This window comes from Myxocyprinus asiaticus, chromosome 7 (assembly GCF_019703515.2).
Source record: "Myxocyprinus asiaticus isolate MX2 ecotype Aquarium Trade chromosome 7, UBuf_Myxa_2, whole genome shotgun sequence".
Lineage (NCBI taxonomy): Eukaryota > Metazoa > Chordata > Actinopteri > Cypriniformes > Catostomidae > Myxocyprinus > Myxocyprinus asiaticus.
The window spans coordinates 32,386,468-32,401,509 of NC_059350.1; positions in this window are offsets into that span (position 1 = coordinate 32,386,468).

Sequence of the window (15,042 nt, forward strand, 5' to 3'; positions counted from 1 at the left end):
ACTCCCGCATGTTTCACTTTCAAAATGCAGGGAATTCCGTCTATCGCGTCTCCCTCTCACCTACACTCGTGGTGCAGTGTTCAGCAGCTTGTAAGTGTGATCAGTGGGGAAGCGTGTATCTACTGAACTTTAGATTTTAAATATATAAATGGGTATAAACCTGTTAATTGGACATGCGAATGGTGTTGTCCCACGTCTCTATAAGCGATCGATGCGATGGAGAGATCTCATTTTGTCTTGTCACATCATGGCGCTCCCTCAAAAAACAGCAAGAAAGGCAGAAATTGCAAAAATGCTTTGTGTAATAATACCATCTGTAGAGTGAAGAGAAACGCTTAAAACAGACTTACGCACCTGTTACTAGTGGTCGGCCGATATTAGCCTTTCACAGATATATCATATCGGCGTATATGTTTTCCAATATGCGCAGATATGAAAACATTTTTTTTCAGAACATATAATGCAAAAAACAATGCTTGGGGTGATTTAGAGTTGGTGTCATAATGTAGTTTGTTCAGCAGAGTGCAATGATTACAGAGTCCATTGTTTACAGAGCTGGGCTGACGGTGGTTCAGCAGACAGTGTGGAGTTAAGGGTGTCTTCATGGTAAGTTGCTAACTAGTTTGTGAAATAAATACTGGAAAGTTAAAACAATGACCCCATCATTTTCCCTTTTCAATATAACTAATATAACGTTAACCCTGTCGCTGACAACCATATCACTCATGTTTATCACATCTGTTTGCTATGTTAGCCAGCTATAGTTTGTCAGTGCAGTCAGTAACGTAGCAGATTGAAATGTAAACATCAGAGCAATTTTTTGAAGCTCAGCAGACAACGTTGCGGTGGTGGATTGTGTCTGTTGAGTGTTGATTTCACACTATGTTGTTACCTAGTTGGTGAGATGCAATGCTGGAAAGTAAATAAACAATGTCCATCTTTTACTCTCTATTTTTTAATAGCTTTTTTGTTGAAGGAGATAGAGACACGAAATCAACGTCATTCAATAGAGTAGGACAGTGCGCAACTTTCACAACCATTTGTTTTACCCCTTTGTTTTACCCCTAGGGGTTGAATAGGGAACTGTATGTCCAAAATCACCTTTCTTTTTTTGTAATAGCTTTTTTGTTGAAGGACATAGACACACGAATCTAACATCATTCAATAGAGGAGGACAGTCTGCAACTTTCCCAACCATGCGTTTTACCCCTAGTGGTTGAATAGGGAACTGCACGCCCAAAATTAACTTTCTTTTTGTAATAGCTTTTTTGTTGAAACACAGAGACACAAAACCAATGTCATTCAATAGAGCAGGACAGTGTGCAACTTTCAAAACCTTTCGTTTTACCCCTATTGGTTGAATACGGAACTGCACGCCCAAAATTAACATTCTTTTTTTAATAGCTTTTTTGTTGAAACACATAGAGGCACGAAACCAATGTCATTCAGTAGAGTAGGACAGTGCACAACATTCACGACCATTTGTTTTACCCCTAGGGGTTGAATAGGGAACTGCATGTCCAAAATTACCTTTCTTTTTGTAATAGCTTTTTTGTTGAAACACATAGAGGCACGAAACCAATGTCATTCAGTAGAGTAGGACAGGGCGCAACCTTCACAACCATTCGTTTTACCCCTAGTGGTTGAATAGGGAACTGCATGTCCAAAATCACCTTTCTTTTAGTAATAGCTTTTTTGTTGAAGGAGATACAGACACGAAATCAACGTCATTCAATAGAGTAGGACAGTGCACAACTTTCAAAACCTTTCGTTTTACTCCTAGTGGTTGAACACGGAACTGCACGCCCAAAATTAACTTTCTTTTTGTAATAGCTTTTTTGTTGAAACACATAGAGGCACGAAACCAATGTCATTCAGTAGAGTAGGACAGTGCACAACCTTCACAACCATTTGTTTTACCCCTAGGGGTTGAATAGGGAACTGCATGTCCAAAATTACCTTTCTTTTTGTAATAGCTTTTTGTTGAAACACATAGAGGCACGAAACCAATGTCATTCAGTAGAGTAGGACAGTGCACAACCTTCACAACCATTTGTTTTACCCCTAGGGGTTGAATAGGGAACTGCATGTCCAAAATTACCTTTCTTTTTGTAATAGCTTTTTTGTTGAAACACATAGTGGCACGAAACCAATGTCATTCAGTAGAGTAGGACAGTGCACAACCTTCACAACCATTTGTTTTACCCCTAGGGGTTGAATAGGGAACTGCATGTCCAAAATTACCTTTCTTTTTGTAATAGCTTTTTTGTTGAAGGAGATAGAGACACGAAATTAACGTCATTCAATAGAGTAGGACAGTGCGCAACTTTCACAACCATTCGTTTTACCTTTAGTGGTTGAATAGGGAACTGCAGGCCCAAAATTAACATTCTTTTTTTAATAGCTTTTTTGTTGAAACACATAGAGGCACGAAACCAATGTCATTCAGTAGAGTAGGACAGTGCACAACCTTCACAACCATTTGTTTTACCCCTAGGGGTTGAATAGGGAACTGCATGTCCAAAATTACCTTTCTTTTTGTAATAGCCTTTTTGTTAAAGGACATAGACACGAAACCAACATCATTCAATAGAGCAGGACAGTGTGCAACTTTCAAAACCTTTCGTTTTACTCCTAGTGGTTGAATAGGGAACTACATGTCCAAAATAAACTTTCTTTTTGTAATAGCTTTTTTGTTGAAACACAGAGACACAAAACCAATGTCATTCAATAGAGTAGGATAGTGCGCAACTTTCACAACCATTCTTTTTACCCCTAGGGGTTGAATAGGGAACTGCTTGTCCAAAATCACCTTTCTTTTTGTAATAGCTTTTTTGTTAAAGGACATAGACACGACACCAACGTCATTCAATAGAGTAGGACAGTGCACAACTTTCAAAACCTTTTGTTTTACCCCTAGTGGTTGAATACAGAACTGCACCCCAAAATTATCATTCTTTTTTTTTTGATAGCTTTTTTGTTGAAAGACATAGAGGCACGAAACCAATGTCATTCAATAGAGTAGGACAGTGCGCAACCTTCACAACCTTTCATTTTACCCCTTGTGGTTGAATAGGGAACTGCATGTCCAAAATCACCTTTCTTTTTGTAATAGCTTTTTTGTTGAAACACAAGAGACACAAAACCAATGTCATTCAATAAAGTAGGACAATGCGCAACCTTCACAACCATTTGTTTTACCCCTAGGGGTTGAATAGGGAACTGCATGTCCAAAATTACCTTTCTTTTTGTAATATGTCCTGTGACATACACATCACTGTAATTCACACAACGTTGTGATCATCATAGCTGTTACCACACAGCTGCATACAAATACTGAAGAACAGTAATGCCTGTGTAGGTAACAAGTAATAAGAAAGAAATCAAGCATTATGCGTTGAACTACACTGAATCTTCATCAGTAATAGACAACTACTGAACACATAATGTTATTATACAACCACTATTTCAATCATTTAGCAATGTGTCCAGTAACACAGCCATCTCTACAATTCTTGAAGGTATAGTTTCAGTAACAACTGCTCCTGTAGCATTTTCATTACATTTAAGTAAATGTTGCTGGCTTAAATGCTAATGATAATTTCCCACAATTACTAGAATTTATACACATGATGTATTGTGTAAAACCTTCTTTCTGACGCTAATTGGTGTGACCTTAAATAAACTTTAGTAATGATGTAGTTATTCAAAATACAATATGCAACTGCCCGTAGCATACCTCAGATCACCAACAAACTTTGTTGTCCAGTACAGATGCTCTTGTGTCAGGGGACATGCTGTATCCCAAAAATATTAGGAAGCTAGCAACATGTCATTCAAACAAGACTGTGCCAAAGTACATGTACTACGTGCTAAATTCTGGTTAAACATATTTGTGGAAAACAAACTTTAAACAGGATTTGCAGTGCAGTAAGCTGTCAAGACGGAAACAGGCATGATGTAGTAAATATCTGTGTATATTATACTTAACTGTTGCCCAGCTATGAATTAAAAACAATATTGTATAGACCAGAGGTTTTCAACTGGTGAGGCGCGCCACCCCTGGGGAAAAAAAAAAACATAACGGTTCACATCTGTACACATCTGTCCTGCTAGCTTGCGTGTTAAAGTGCGTGTTATGCATATGCGTGTTGCAAAATGGATTGCTTTGTAGTGTCTACAATACAAAAGTCTACAGGAGAGGAGGCAGATTCTGGGCCAAGCAAAAAACGGAGGAAGTATGATCACGAATATTTAAAGTTGGGATTTCCGTGGATCGGTCCCGATGATGCGCCGCTGCCACAGAGTGTTATTTGCAAAGAGGTGCTAGCAAATGATATTATGAGACCCTGAAAGCTCTGGCGTCACATTGAGGCCAAGCACTCTAGTCTGGTGGCCAAGCCACTGGAATTTTTTGACAGAAAGCTGAAAGAATTGCAAACACAAAAGAGAGTGATCCAGAATTTTAGCTCTGTTAATACTGAGGCGACTGAAGCATCATATCGCGTTGCTTTATATATAGCGAAGGCAGGTAAACCCCACAACATCGGTGAAATGTTATTCCTCCCTGCTGCTAAAGACATGTGTTACTTAATGATGGGAGAAGCAGCTGCTGCCAAGCTAAATGCGATCCCAATGTCTGACAATACCATTCAGCGTTGAATCTCAGACATGTTAGTTGATGTAAAAGAACAGGTGCTGGATTGTATTCGTGAGAGCCCTTTTTTCTCAATTCAGCTGGATGAGTCTACTGATGTTGCTAACTGCGCTCAGTTAATGGTATATGTCCGCTATATTAAAGAGCTCTCTGTCCAGGAGGAGTTTTTGTTTTGCCACTCTTTGCCAGCTCGCACTACAGCAGAAGAAATTTTCAAGACTTTGAATGATTACATTCTCGAAAACCGACATACTGGGACTGGGGCAGCTGTGGTGGAATATGCACTAATGGGGCGAGAGCAATGACAGGCCATCACAGCGGTCTGGTTAAACAGGTTCAGGCAGTTGACCCTGTCGCTGTCTGGAAGCACTGCATCATTCATCGCCAGGCCTTGGCGATCAAAAAGATGCCAAGCGAGTTGCGCGCAGTTCTGGATGAGGCAGTAAAAATCTCTTCTCCATCCTTTGCAATGAGATGGGCGCTCACTTCCAACAGCTGCTCCTGCACTCCGAGGTCTGATGGCTCTCTCAGGGCAAGGTCCTCACCCGGTTATGTGATTTGTGTGAGGAAGTCCTCCTCTTCCTTGCCGAAATCGACTCCCCTCTAGTGAAACACATGGCTGACATGAAGTGGGTTGCGATGTTGGCCTATCTTTCTGATATCTTCGTAAACACACCGAACACCTCTCTGCAGGGCAAAGACTGCCATGTCTTTTTGGCACACGATCAAGTGTCTGGGTTCAGGAAAAAGTTAAACCTGTGGTGTGGTCGTGTTGGACGAGGCTCGGTGGAAATGTTTCCAACCTTGGAAGATGTTATGGAGAAGGCAGGTTTGCGATTGTTTGCGAACAGGTGATCATTGAGCATTTGAATGGATTGTGTGAGCAATTTGTGGAGTATTTTGGAGAGGAGACCTTAGCAAATCAGTGGGTGAGAAATCCATTCTCTTTCCCCGTGACAACCCGTGATGGACTGACCTTGCAAGAGGAAGAGGCCCTAGTCGAACTGAACTCGAACATGGACTTGAAACAAAGAATGAGTGAAATGTCGCTTCCACACTTTTGGCTGTCTGTGGGGACTGAGTTTCCCCACCTCTCTTGAAAGGCTATGAAAATCCTCATCCCCTTCACCTCCACTTACTTATGTAAGTGTGGGTTTTCCGCTTTGACCCTGCTTAAAAGCAAATACCGATCAAGGCTGCAGGTGGAGGACGATTTACATTTATTCCTTTCTACCGTGCAGCCCCGCATCGATCACCTGTGCGCATCAAAAAGTCGGACTCATTGTTCCCACTGATGTAGGGGCGATGAAAATGAAGAGGCAAAATCGGCAATCAGATTTTTTTCTTTTGATTTTTACGCATTTGATACTGTGACAAATCAGCGCTGTCCATCTTGCTGATGTTGTTTGATGTCTGATGTTTTCAAAGTTGAATTGGCTTAAGTAGCTTAAAATCTCCAAAATAGCTCTCATTCAATTGAGATAACGTTAGTAGCCTGTGGCTTTTAATGAACATGTTTCCAGTTTAGTTATTTGACCGTCGAGGGTTATCTGCTCAGTGATCAGAATGTAGAGCTGACCATCGTGCTGATTTCGTTCTATGTCTGATTTTGTTGGCTCTTTGGTTATAAAGCTGTTGAGAATACTTCGTTTAGTTTTTTGACTTTGGAGGATTCTGTTCAGAAGGCTAATTTTAACAGTTTCCCAATTGCTTGAATGTGGTAAAAATGTGTTGCAAAGTATGTGTTCACAATATGTTTTAAAAAGAAAGACAAACATGTTTGAAATGTTTTGAAAATGAAAATGAAACTGAATTTAAAATGGAATGTTGATAGTTTAATAAAAAAGTTTCTTAATAAAAAAAATAATGTATATTGATGAAACTCATTTTGAGTGGAACATAGCCTAAAAGCAATACTAATAATAGTATTACTACTACTACTAATAGTAGTAGCCTAGTAGTACCAATAATAATTGCCTAATTAGTGGACGTGTTGGGGGGGTGGCACAGCTGTTTTCAAGTTCTCTAGGGGGAGGTTCACTTTCACCCAATTTGAAAACCCCTGTTATAGACAGTACTGTGTATGAAAGACCCATACAATAATGAGTGAAACATTACTATTACATATAGTTGTGTATATTTAACTCCCTACTAAGTAGCTACAGGTTTAGGTCAAGCATTGCCCTGCTGACTACTTGATGCAGTTAAACTAATGTTACAAATAACATCATAACAAATGTTCTATAGTCAACTTTTATTAAGTTAATCAAAAGCACATATTTCTTTATCTGCCACAACTTATAAAAGTGTATATGATTATATGTAGAAGTTAATATTGTAATGTCATTAATGTAGTATGAACAAATGTAGTAAAGTTCATCTGTACATTAATGTGTTTGTTATAATAAAAAAAGTGTACAAGTTTAATTGTCACAATTTCCCCCCACCAGATACAGTGCAGTAACTGCGAATGATGGTACCACTCCTTCTGTGTCAACATGATGAAACAAGACATCATCAAATTTGCACCGATATGACTATGCAAAGGTACTCAGAAGGCTGCTTTCTTAAACAAATATTTTTATCAAAGAATATTTGACATTATTATTATATAGTGTCAACAATTCTAGAAATGAACACTGAGAAAATAAAAAATAAATAAAAATACAATAAATAGCTAAATAAACATCAGTACTGCATGTTTAGTATGTCAATTGATGACCATTAAAATAAAGAATAAATAAAAATAAAATAAATATCTAAATAAACATCAGTACTGTTTAGTATCAGTCAAATGCTGACCATTAAAATAAAGAATAAAAAAATACAATAAATAGCAAAATAAACATCAGTACTGTATGTTTAGTATCAGTCAAATGCTGACTATATTAATGCTGCCAAGTCAAGATAAACAGCGGCAGCGGTGTTACACCGTATTCTGCTATACAAGTTCAGGGGAAACTTTCAATGCTGGAAAACCAGACTTTTAAATATTACATTTTGTAAATGCAATGACTGGAATTGTTCGGTTGAAGGGGGTACCAAACCGTGTGAATCCTGAACAAAACAGTTTGGTGAATACATGTTTGCACATTAGCTTCCACTCAGCTGACAACAATGAAAGTAGCTACGTGATTAGCTAGTTAGCTATGAGCTCGTTGTCACGGAGAGTAAAAGACGGACGTTGTTAGCATTGCATCTCACCAACTAGGTAATAACATAGCGTGAAATCAACACTCAACAGACACAATCCACCACCGCACCGTTGTCTGCTGAGCTGCAAAAAGATGCTCTGATGTTTACCTTTCAATCTGCTACATTACTGACTGCACTGACAAACTATAGCTGGCTGACATAGCAAACAATAGCAAAGATAAACATGAGTGACATGGTTGTCAGGGACAGGGTTAACGTTATATTAGTAATATTGAAAAGGGAAAATGATGGGGTCATTGTTTATTAACATTCCAGTATGTATTTCACAAACTAGTTACCGATATATCGTTTGGGCACTAATGGACACACAACATTATTGGGTTTTTAAACCCTTGAGTGGTGTTCATTTTTATGTTGTTCACCCAATGTTTTTGGGTCTGATGGAGCCACAACATTTTTGTGTTTTTAACCCAAAGTATGCATGTAAATGAGTTTGGTCCATCTCCTTCCATCTCTCTCCAAAAACATGACTTCTCTCAATCTTAGTGCTGTCCAGAAGATTTTCTGTATGGTGTTTGGGATGAAAATTTCAAAAGAAGACTTTATGGGGGCCTGGGTAGCTCAGTGGTAAAAGACGCTGGCTACCACCCCTGGAGTTTGCTAGTTAGAATCCCAGGGCGTGCTGAGTGACTCCAGCCAGGTCTCCTAAGCAACGAAATTGGCCCAGTTGATAGAGAGAGTAGAGTCACATGGGGTAGCCTCCTCATGGTCGCTATAATGTGGTTCGTTCTCGGTGGGGCACATAGTGAGTTGAGCGTGGATTCCGCAGTGGATGGCAACGCACTCAACAAGCCACGTGATAAGATGCGTGGGTTGACAATCTCAGACGCGGAGGCAGCTGGGATTCGTCCTCCGCCACCTGGATTGAGGCGAATCACTACGCGACCACGAGGACTTAAAAGCGCATTGGGATTTGGGCATTCCAAATTGGGTGAAAAAAACTTTATGTTCTGCACACGAGTAACCACCATCCGCGTCGGCCCTGGTCGCATCCTTATAACATTGTCAGCTATGCGGTGTGGCTCATTCCTTGGGCCAGAAGACCATTCAATTTCACCAATCTTTGACATCCATATTCCTGCTCCTGCAGGCTGCTGATGAGCTTGTTGTAGACAGGCTGGTCCTGGGGCTGACTGAGGGTCAATCTCATCCTCTTCTTCCTACTCACTCTCAGACTCAGAATGGACAGGGACATGACACTGGTTTCGTGCCTCCATGTTTTTCAACAAAAAAGGTATTACAAAAAGAAAGGAGATTTTGAACATGCAGTTCCTTATTCAACCACTAGGGGTAAAACGAATGGTTGTGAAAGTTGCGCACTGTCCTACTCTATTGAATGACATTGGTTTCGTGTCTCTTTGTCCTTTAACAAAAAAGCTATTACAAAAAGGAGGTTTATATTGGACATGCAGTTCACACACCAAGCTATTATAAAAAATAAATAAAAATAATTGCACTTTAGTTTCTCCACAGTCCCTTACTTGCCGCTGCTACAGGAGGACCTCTTCCCGGGGTAACTCACATTGCGACGGCTTTTGCAGGCAAATGCTCATAATATTGAGTGAAAATAATGAAAACAAGCTGGAAGAATATTATTAGCTTTCCATGTTTTACAGTAATACTATTTTGGAAAATATTTTTAAAGCCGTTTAAGAGTTATCACCATTTATCGCTGAATGTGTCTGGAATATCAAAAACAAAAGTAACTTAACCTCGCTCTTTTTTACTCGGACAAGTGAATGATAAATTTTGCCAATGCTTAATGTCGAGCCCTGAATACGGCTTCAAAATGCACGTTTTAGGAATGACAATGTTGCAGAACAAAACGTCCATGTATTATCACGTAATGTTTTCCACAGACCTCATTTTTCCCATAAAATCAAAACCCCCATTATAAAACCCCATAGGAAAATCCCAAGAGGGTTTTTGGACTACAAGCTGAACAGCTCTATAACACACTTCACATGAACAGTCAGTGTTAAAGTATTATACAAAACAGACACGTTAAATCAACATGACAGAATCATTACCTGATATTTCCTTGGACCCATCGGGCACTTTTAATGTTTTTTAAGATTAAAATTTGTATTGTTTCCAAAAAGACAAAGAAAAACAAAACATATATACAATCAGGGTTGGGGAGTAACAGAATACATTTAACGGGATCACAAATACAATAATACAAGTAACTGTATTCCACTACAGTTACAATTTAAATCATTGGTAATTAGAATACAGTTACATTCAAAACGTATTTCAATTACTGAAGAGATTACTTTGCATTTTATTGTCAATTTGTTTAATTTAATATTTAGTCCTTTCAGATGGAAAACATTTATACATATAAATGATGCAATCCAAATTGCATTTGAACAGTGGTGAAACACTTTTTTATGATGTGTTACATTCATACAAGCAGACAGAGAAGTAAGTTTGAAATAAGTTTGGAGCAGAAGAAATAGAAATAAACCTTGTGTAAATTGTCAGCTTTACGCTAAGCTAAAATGCTATTTCTAGCCATATTTCTTGCACGTTACCAGGCACGATCATATTTTTTTATCAAGAAAATTCACTTTGGATAATAATTCATTTTTTTCTAGTAAGATCTTTGATATTAGGGCAAAAATTTTATTCTTGATAATAATTTTTGTATTGTTTTCCTGTAAAAATATCTAAAAATCCTTAAAACAAGATCAATTTGATTTATCTTGTTTTAGAAACAACACTGCATAATATATTTAGGTTTTTCAGAGAATGTATTTTTAACATGTGCATTTTGTTTTACTGTACTGGCAGAGTTTTTATAGTCAAAACAATTGAAAATATAATCCGAAGTATTTAGAATATGTTACTGACCTTGAGTAATCTAACGGAATACATTACAAATTACATTTTGCAGCATGTATTCTGTAATCTGTAGTGGAATACATTTCAAAAGTAACCCTCCCAACCCTGTATACAATGAATCAATATTTAACTCCCACTACTACCCCTCCCCAATCAAGAACCCCACCCCGACCCCAAATGAACATCCCAGTGGTCTTACATAAGTACACACACACACAGAAAATAAAAATAAATAAATTATATTATATATATATATTATACTGTATATATAATCATACAACTCTAAAACTACGCCTCTCTCTCCACAGTCCCACTCAGAGAGTCCCTCAAAAACATCAGATATCTACCCCATTTCCTATTAAATTAATCCCATATCCCCACCCTTCTACACATGACCTCTTCAAAGGCTTCCATCCTCCCCACCTCCTCACACCACTCCCGAATTGAGAGCGCTCCAACTGACTTCCAACCCCTTAAAACAATCTGCCTGCCTATCATCGCACTGGTCAGGACCCAATTTTTTATGTATTTATTTCCTACGTCGATGACCGCCCCATCACCCAAAACACAGTCTGGGGCAAAATGAAATCCGAATGCCCAACACGTCACACACAAAACTCTGTACCTTCAACCAAAATTCCTGGATCTCAGCACACCACCAAAAAACATGGGCCATATCTCCATCCTCCGATTTGCAACGCCAGCAGGTGGGTGTGTCTTTAAGACCAAGCCTATACAGTCTAGAGGGGGTCCAATAGAATCTATGTAGAATCTTGAATTGCATAAGTCTCACCCTTGCATCTCTAAATACAGACTTGATGTTTTTTAGAATCCCAGCCCACACTCCCTCCTCCAATACCAAATTAAAATCTTACTCCCATTATCTCTTGATAGAGGTTAAAGCTCCGTCCCCCAGACTCTGAACTAGCAGGGAGTAATACACTGATGCCTCATGACCTTTTCCTAAAGCAGTAATCACCATTCCCAGAGTGTCTGCTGCTTTAGGGGGGTGTATGCTACTCCCAAAAATAGTACAGAGCAGATGGCGCTATTGTAAATACCTAAAAAACTGAGATCTGGGAATCCCAAAATGTTGAACCAAATTACCAAAGGATCTCAACACTCCACTCTCATTTAGGTTACCGAGTGTAGAAACCCCCCTCACAATCCACTCTGACCAGCAGAAGGGGAACTTATCAATACATAATTTTGGTTTCAGCCATATGCTCGAGGCAGCATTCAAATAAATGTCCAAATCAAACACTCTTGACACTTTTGTCCATACTGAGTGCAAATGCGAGATAATGGGGTGTTACTTAACTTCTCCGGTTAGTTTGATAGGCTTTGCAATGGCGAAATAGGGGCAAGAACTTCCTTTTCAATACAAAACCAGGGAGGGGCTCTCTCAGGTGGAAGCGACCAATGAGCCTATTGTCTGAGACCGAATGCATAATAATAAAACAAAATCTTGGGTAGGTCTAGCCCACTTTTGTCAATCGGCCTATGTAATTTGTTGAAATGCATTCTAGGACATTTACCATTCCAAATAAAGGTCTTCGCTATGTTATCAAATTGCTTGAAAGAAGAGAGGGGAACATCTACAGGGAGAGACTGTAGCAGGTAGTTTAATTTTGGAATGCAATTCATTTTAATAACATTACCTTCCCAATCATAGATAAATGTAATGAAGCCCACCTGCCCACATCGCTCGAAAACCTTTTTATTAAAGGGTCAAAATTAACTAACTAAATCACACAAATTTGCTGGGAATAAAATGCCAAATACTTGATGCCCTGTTTGGGTCACTGAAAGGTGCCCGACTGAAAAGCCATTACTGGGCAGTACGCTGTCAGAGACAAAGCTTCGGATTTAGACCAATTGACTCTGTATCCTGAGAACTTAGAGAAGGAATTAATAATCCTGTGGAGACAAGGCATAGATCTAATGGGGTGTTGGGCCTCATGTATTCAGATAGAAGACAAAGGCAGGCCTAACACAAGTCGTAAAACCTAACTCAGCCCCCACACATTCCATGTCGTAAATTTTACTGATAAAAATCCCGCCAAAATCAAACAAAGGGAGTCCAAAACAGACTACAAATCCATGAAGCCTTGCTCACTAAAGGATCGAATTCTCAACTCCTATTGGATGAAGCACACAACAGAACGTCTCTCAAACATGACATCATCAGGAGTTGAAATACCTCTGAAATATTTCGTGAGTTGCTTCCAGCGACTTTGTTCACCGAATATAGACGTAGTTTTTTTTTTTTGCTGCTCTCCGGTGCAACCTCGTGGCACAAGGAAGTAATGTCCGACTTGAAACTGTAGCCATACAATCTCCATCTCGCTGGACGAGTTGAGATTACTCTGTGTTCAACCAAACACTCTAACGGATCCGAAGGAGACCACCGAGCAATTCGCATCTTCATCCGTTTGCCTACAGAAGGGAAGAGATTAAAGATTTCTCTTCCATCTTCAATCAAGTCGACATTTCTGAGTTCTCCGCCAGCCCGCCGACAATCAACAGCCGTACCGCCCGCCAACAATCAACAGCCGTACCGCCCGCCGACAGAGCGAGGAAACGGCCTCCAGTCATTACCCGAGCCTCAAGGAACCAGGTCAAAGTTAAAGGACGGAGGAAAACACATTCTACCTGTGTCCTCATGCGATACAAGTAAGAGGTTTACGTCTGGGCAGAGATAGAATATTATAGCATGTTATTCTTGTGTTTCAAGGTTTTTGCTTGTACAGTTTACGGACCGCCATGTCCGTTCATAATTAATACTCAGGGTATTAATTATCACAAATTTGTTTTGCTGTATTGTGGTCCAACCAAATTGGATTGTGCAATTTCGCTACCGCGGGTGAGACAGCAACTGAGTTCATCCATTAAAGAGTTAAATAACACAGGACTGTTTACGAGCCGTCCACCGCGTCTCTGAGCGATGAACTAAACAGCTGCTTTCTCTCCCACGATCGCGAAATCAGCTTTAGGGCTGTCACTTAATCATCTCTCTCTCTCTCTCTTACTAATCACACACACACACACACACACACTGTCACACACACACACCTTATGTGTTATAGGATTATTTTGATTTCCATATCTAATTATATCACTGTTTAGTTTGTAGTTGTAAGTCTGAAGTTTATTGACTGCATTGTATTAATTATTAATTGATATTACTGCATAAATAAACTTTGTTATATTACAAAGAGAAGTGTTTTGGTTTGTTTTGCATACACCTGTGTCATGCTGACGGGATGTCAGTGCTCGGATTCAAACCTTGCTTCATTGTTTTTTTTTTTCCCGAAAATCGATATTCTTCGGATGACGATTTTCCTAAGAAAACAATCTAATATTGAGACTGTTTTACTATTCGGTTATTAGTCCCTGATTTCAGGGTGGTGCCCCGTCAATGTTAATCCTTATTAATATTCTATTGATTTTTGATAATTGATAATTATCTTTGATGATTGAATTTGAATGATTAATAAGCTAGTATTAATTTTAATTCATGTTTCATCGATGTTAACAATTAACGATTATCTTTGATAACTGTTGATTTAAAGGATTTTAAAAAGCTAACATTGATTCTAATCAATGTTCTATTGATTTTAATAATTAATAATTATCTTTGATAATTATTAATTATCGCTAATAACCAAACTTGCTCCTAAATGTAGCACACTACATTTACTGGAGTCCCATATGAGGTTTTAATGAGTTAGATCCAATTAATTAATTTAAATATTAATTAATAACTACAGAAATAATTATTAATTATTTCTGATAGTAACAATGATCTAAACAACCGGTAAAGCCCTACAGGGGTCAGAGACTAATAATAAAATATCATCCGCATAAAGCAAAAGCTTATGTGCCACCCCTCCCGCCATCACCCCTGGAAAATCATCCTCCTTCCTTATCACGGCTGCTAATGGTTCCAGGGCAAGACAGAACAATAATGGGGAAAGAGGGCAACCCTGCCGGGTGCCCCTACCCAGAGTAAAATAATCTGAAATTAATCTATTTGTTTGTACCGCCGCTACCGGGTGTCTATAAAGTAACTTAATCCAGTCAATAAAATTATTTCCGAACCCATATATTTCCAAAATCTTAAAAAGATAATCCCATTCTACCATATCAAACGCCTTTTCGGTGTCAAGTGAGATGGCAGCGACCGGAGTCTGATCATACGCCACTGACCACATGATATTGATGAAATGCCTAACATTATCAGAAGAGCTGCGGCCCCGAATAAACCCCACCTGATCTATATGTATAAGAGATGTCATAGCTTTACTTAATCGATTAGC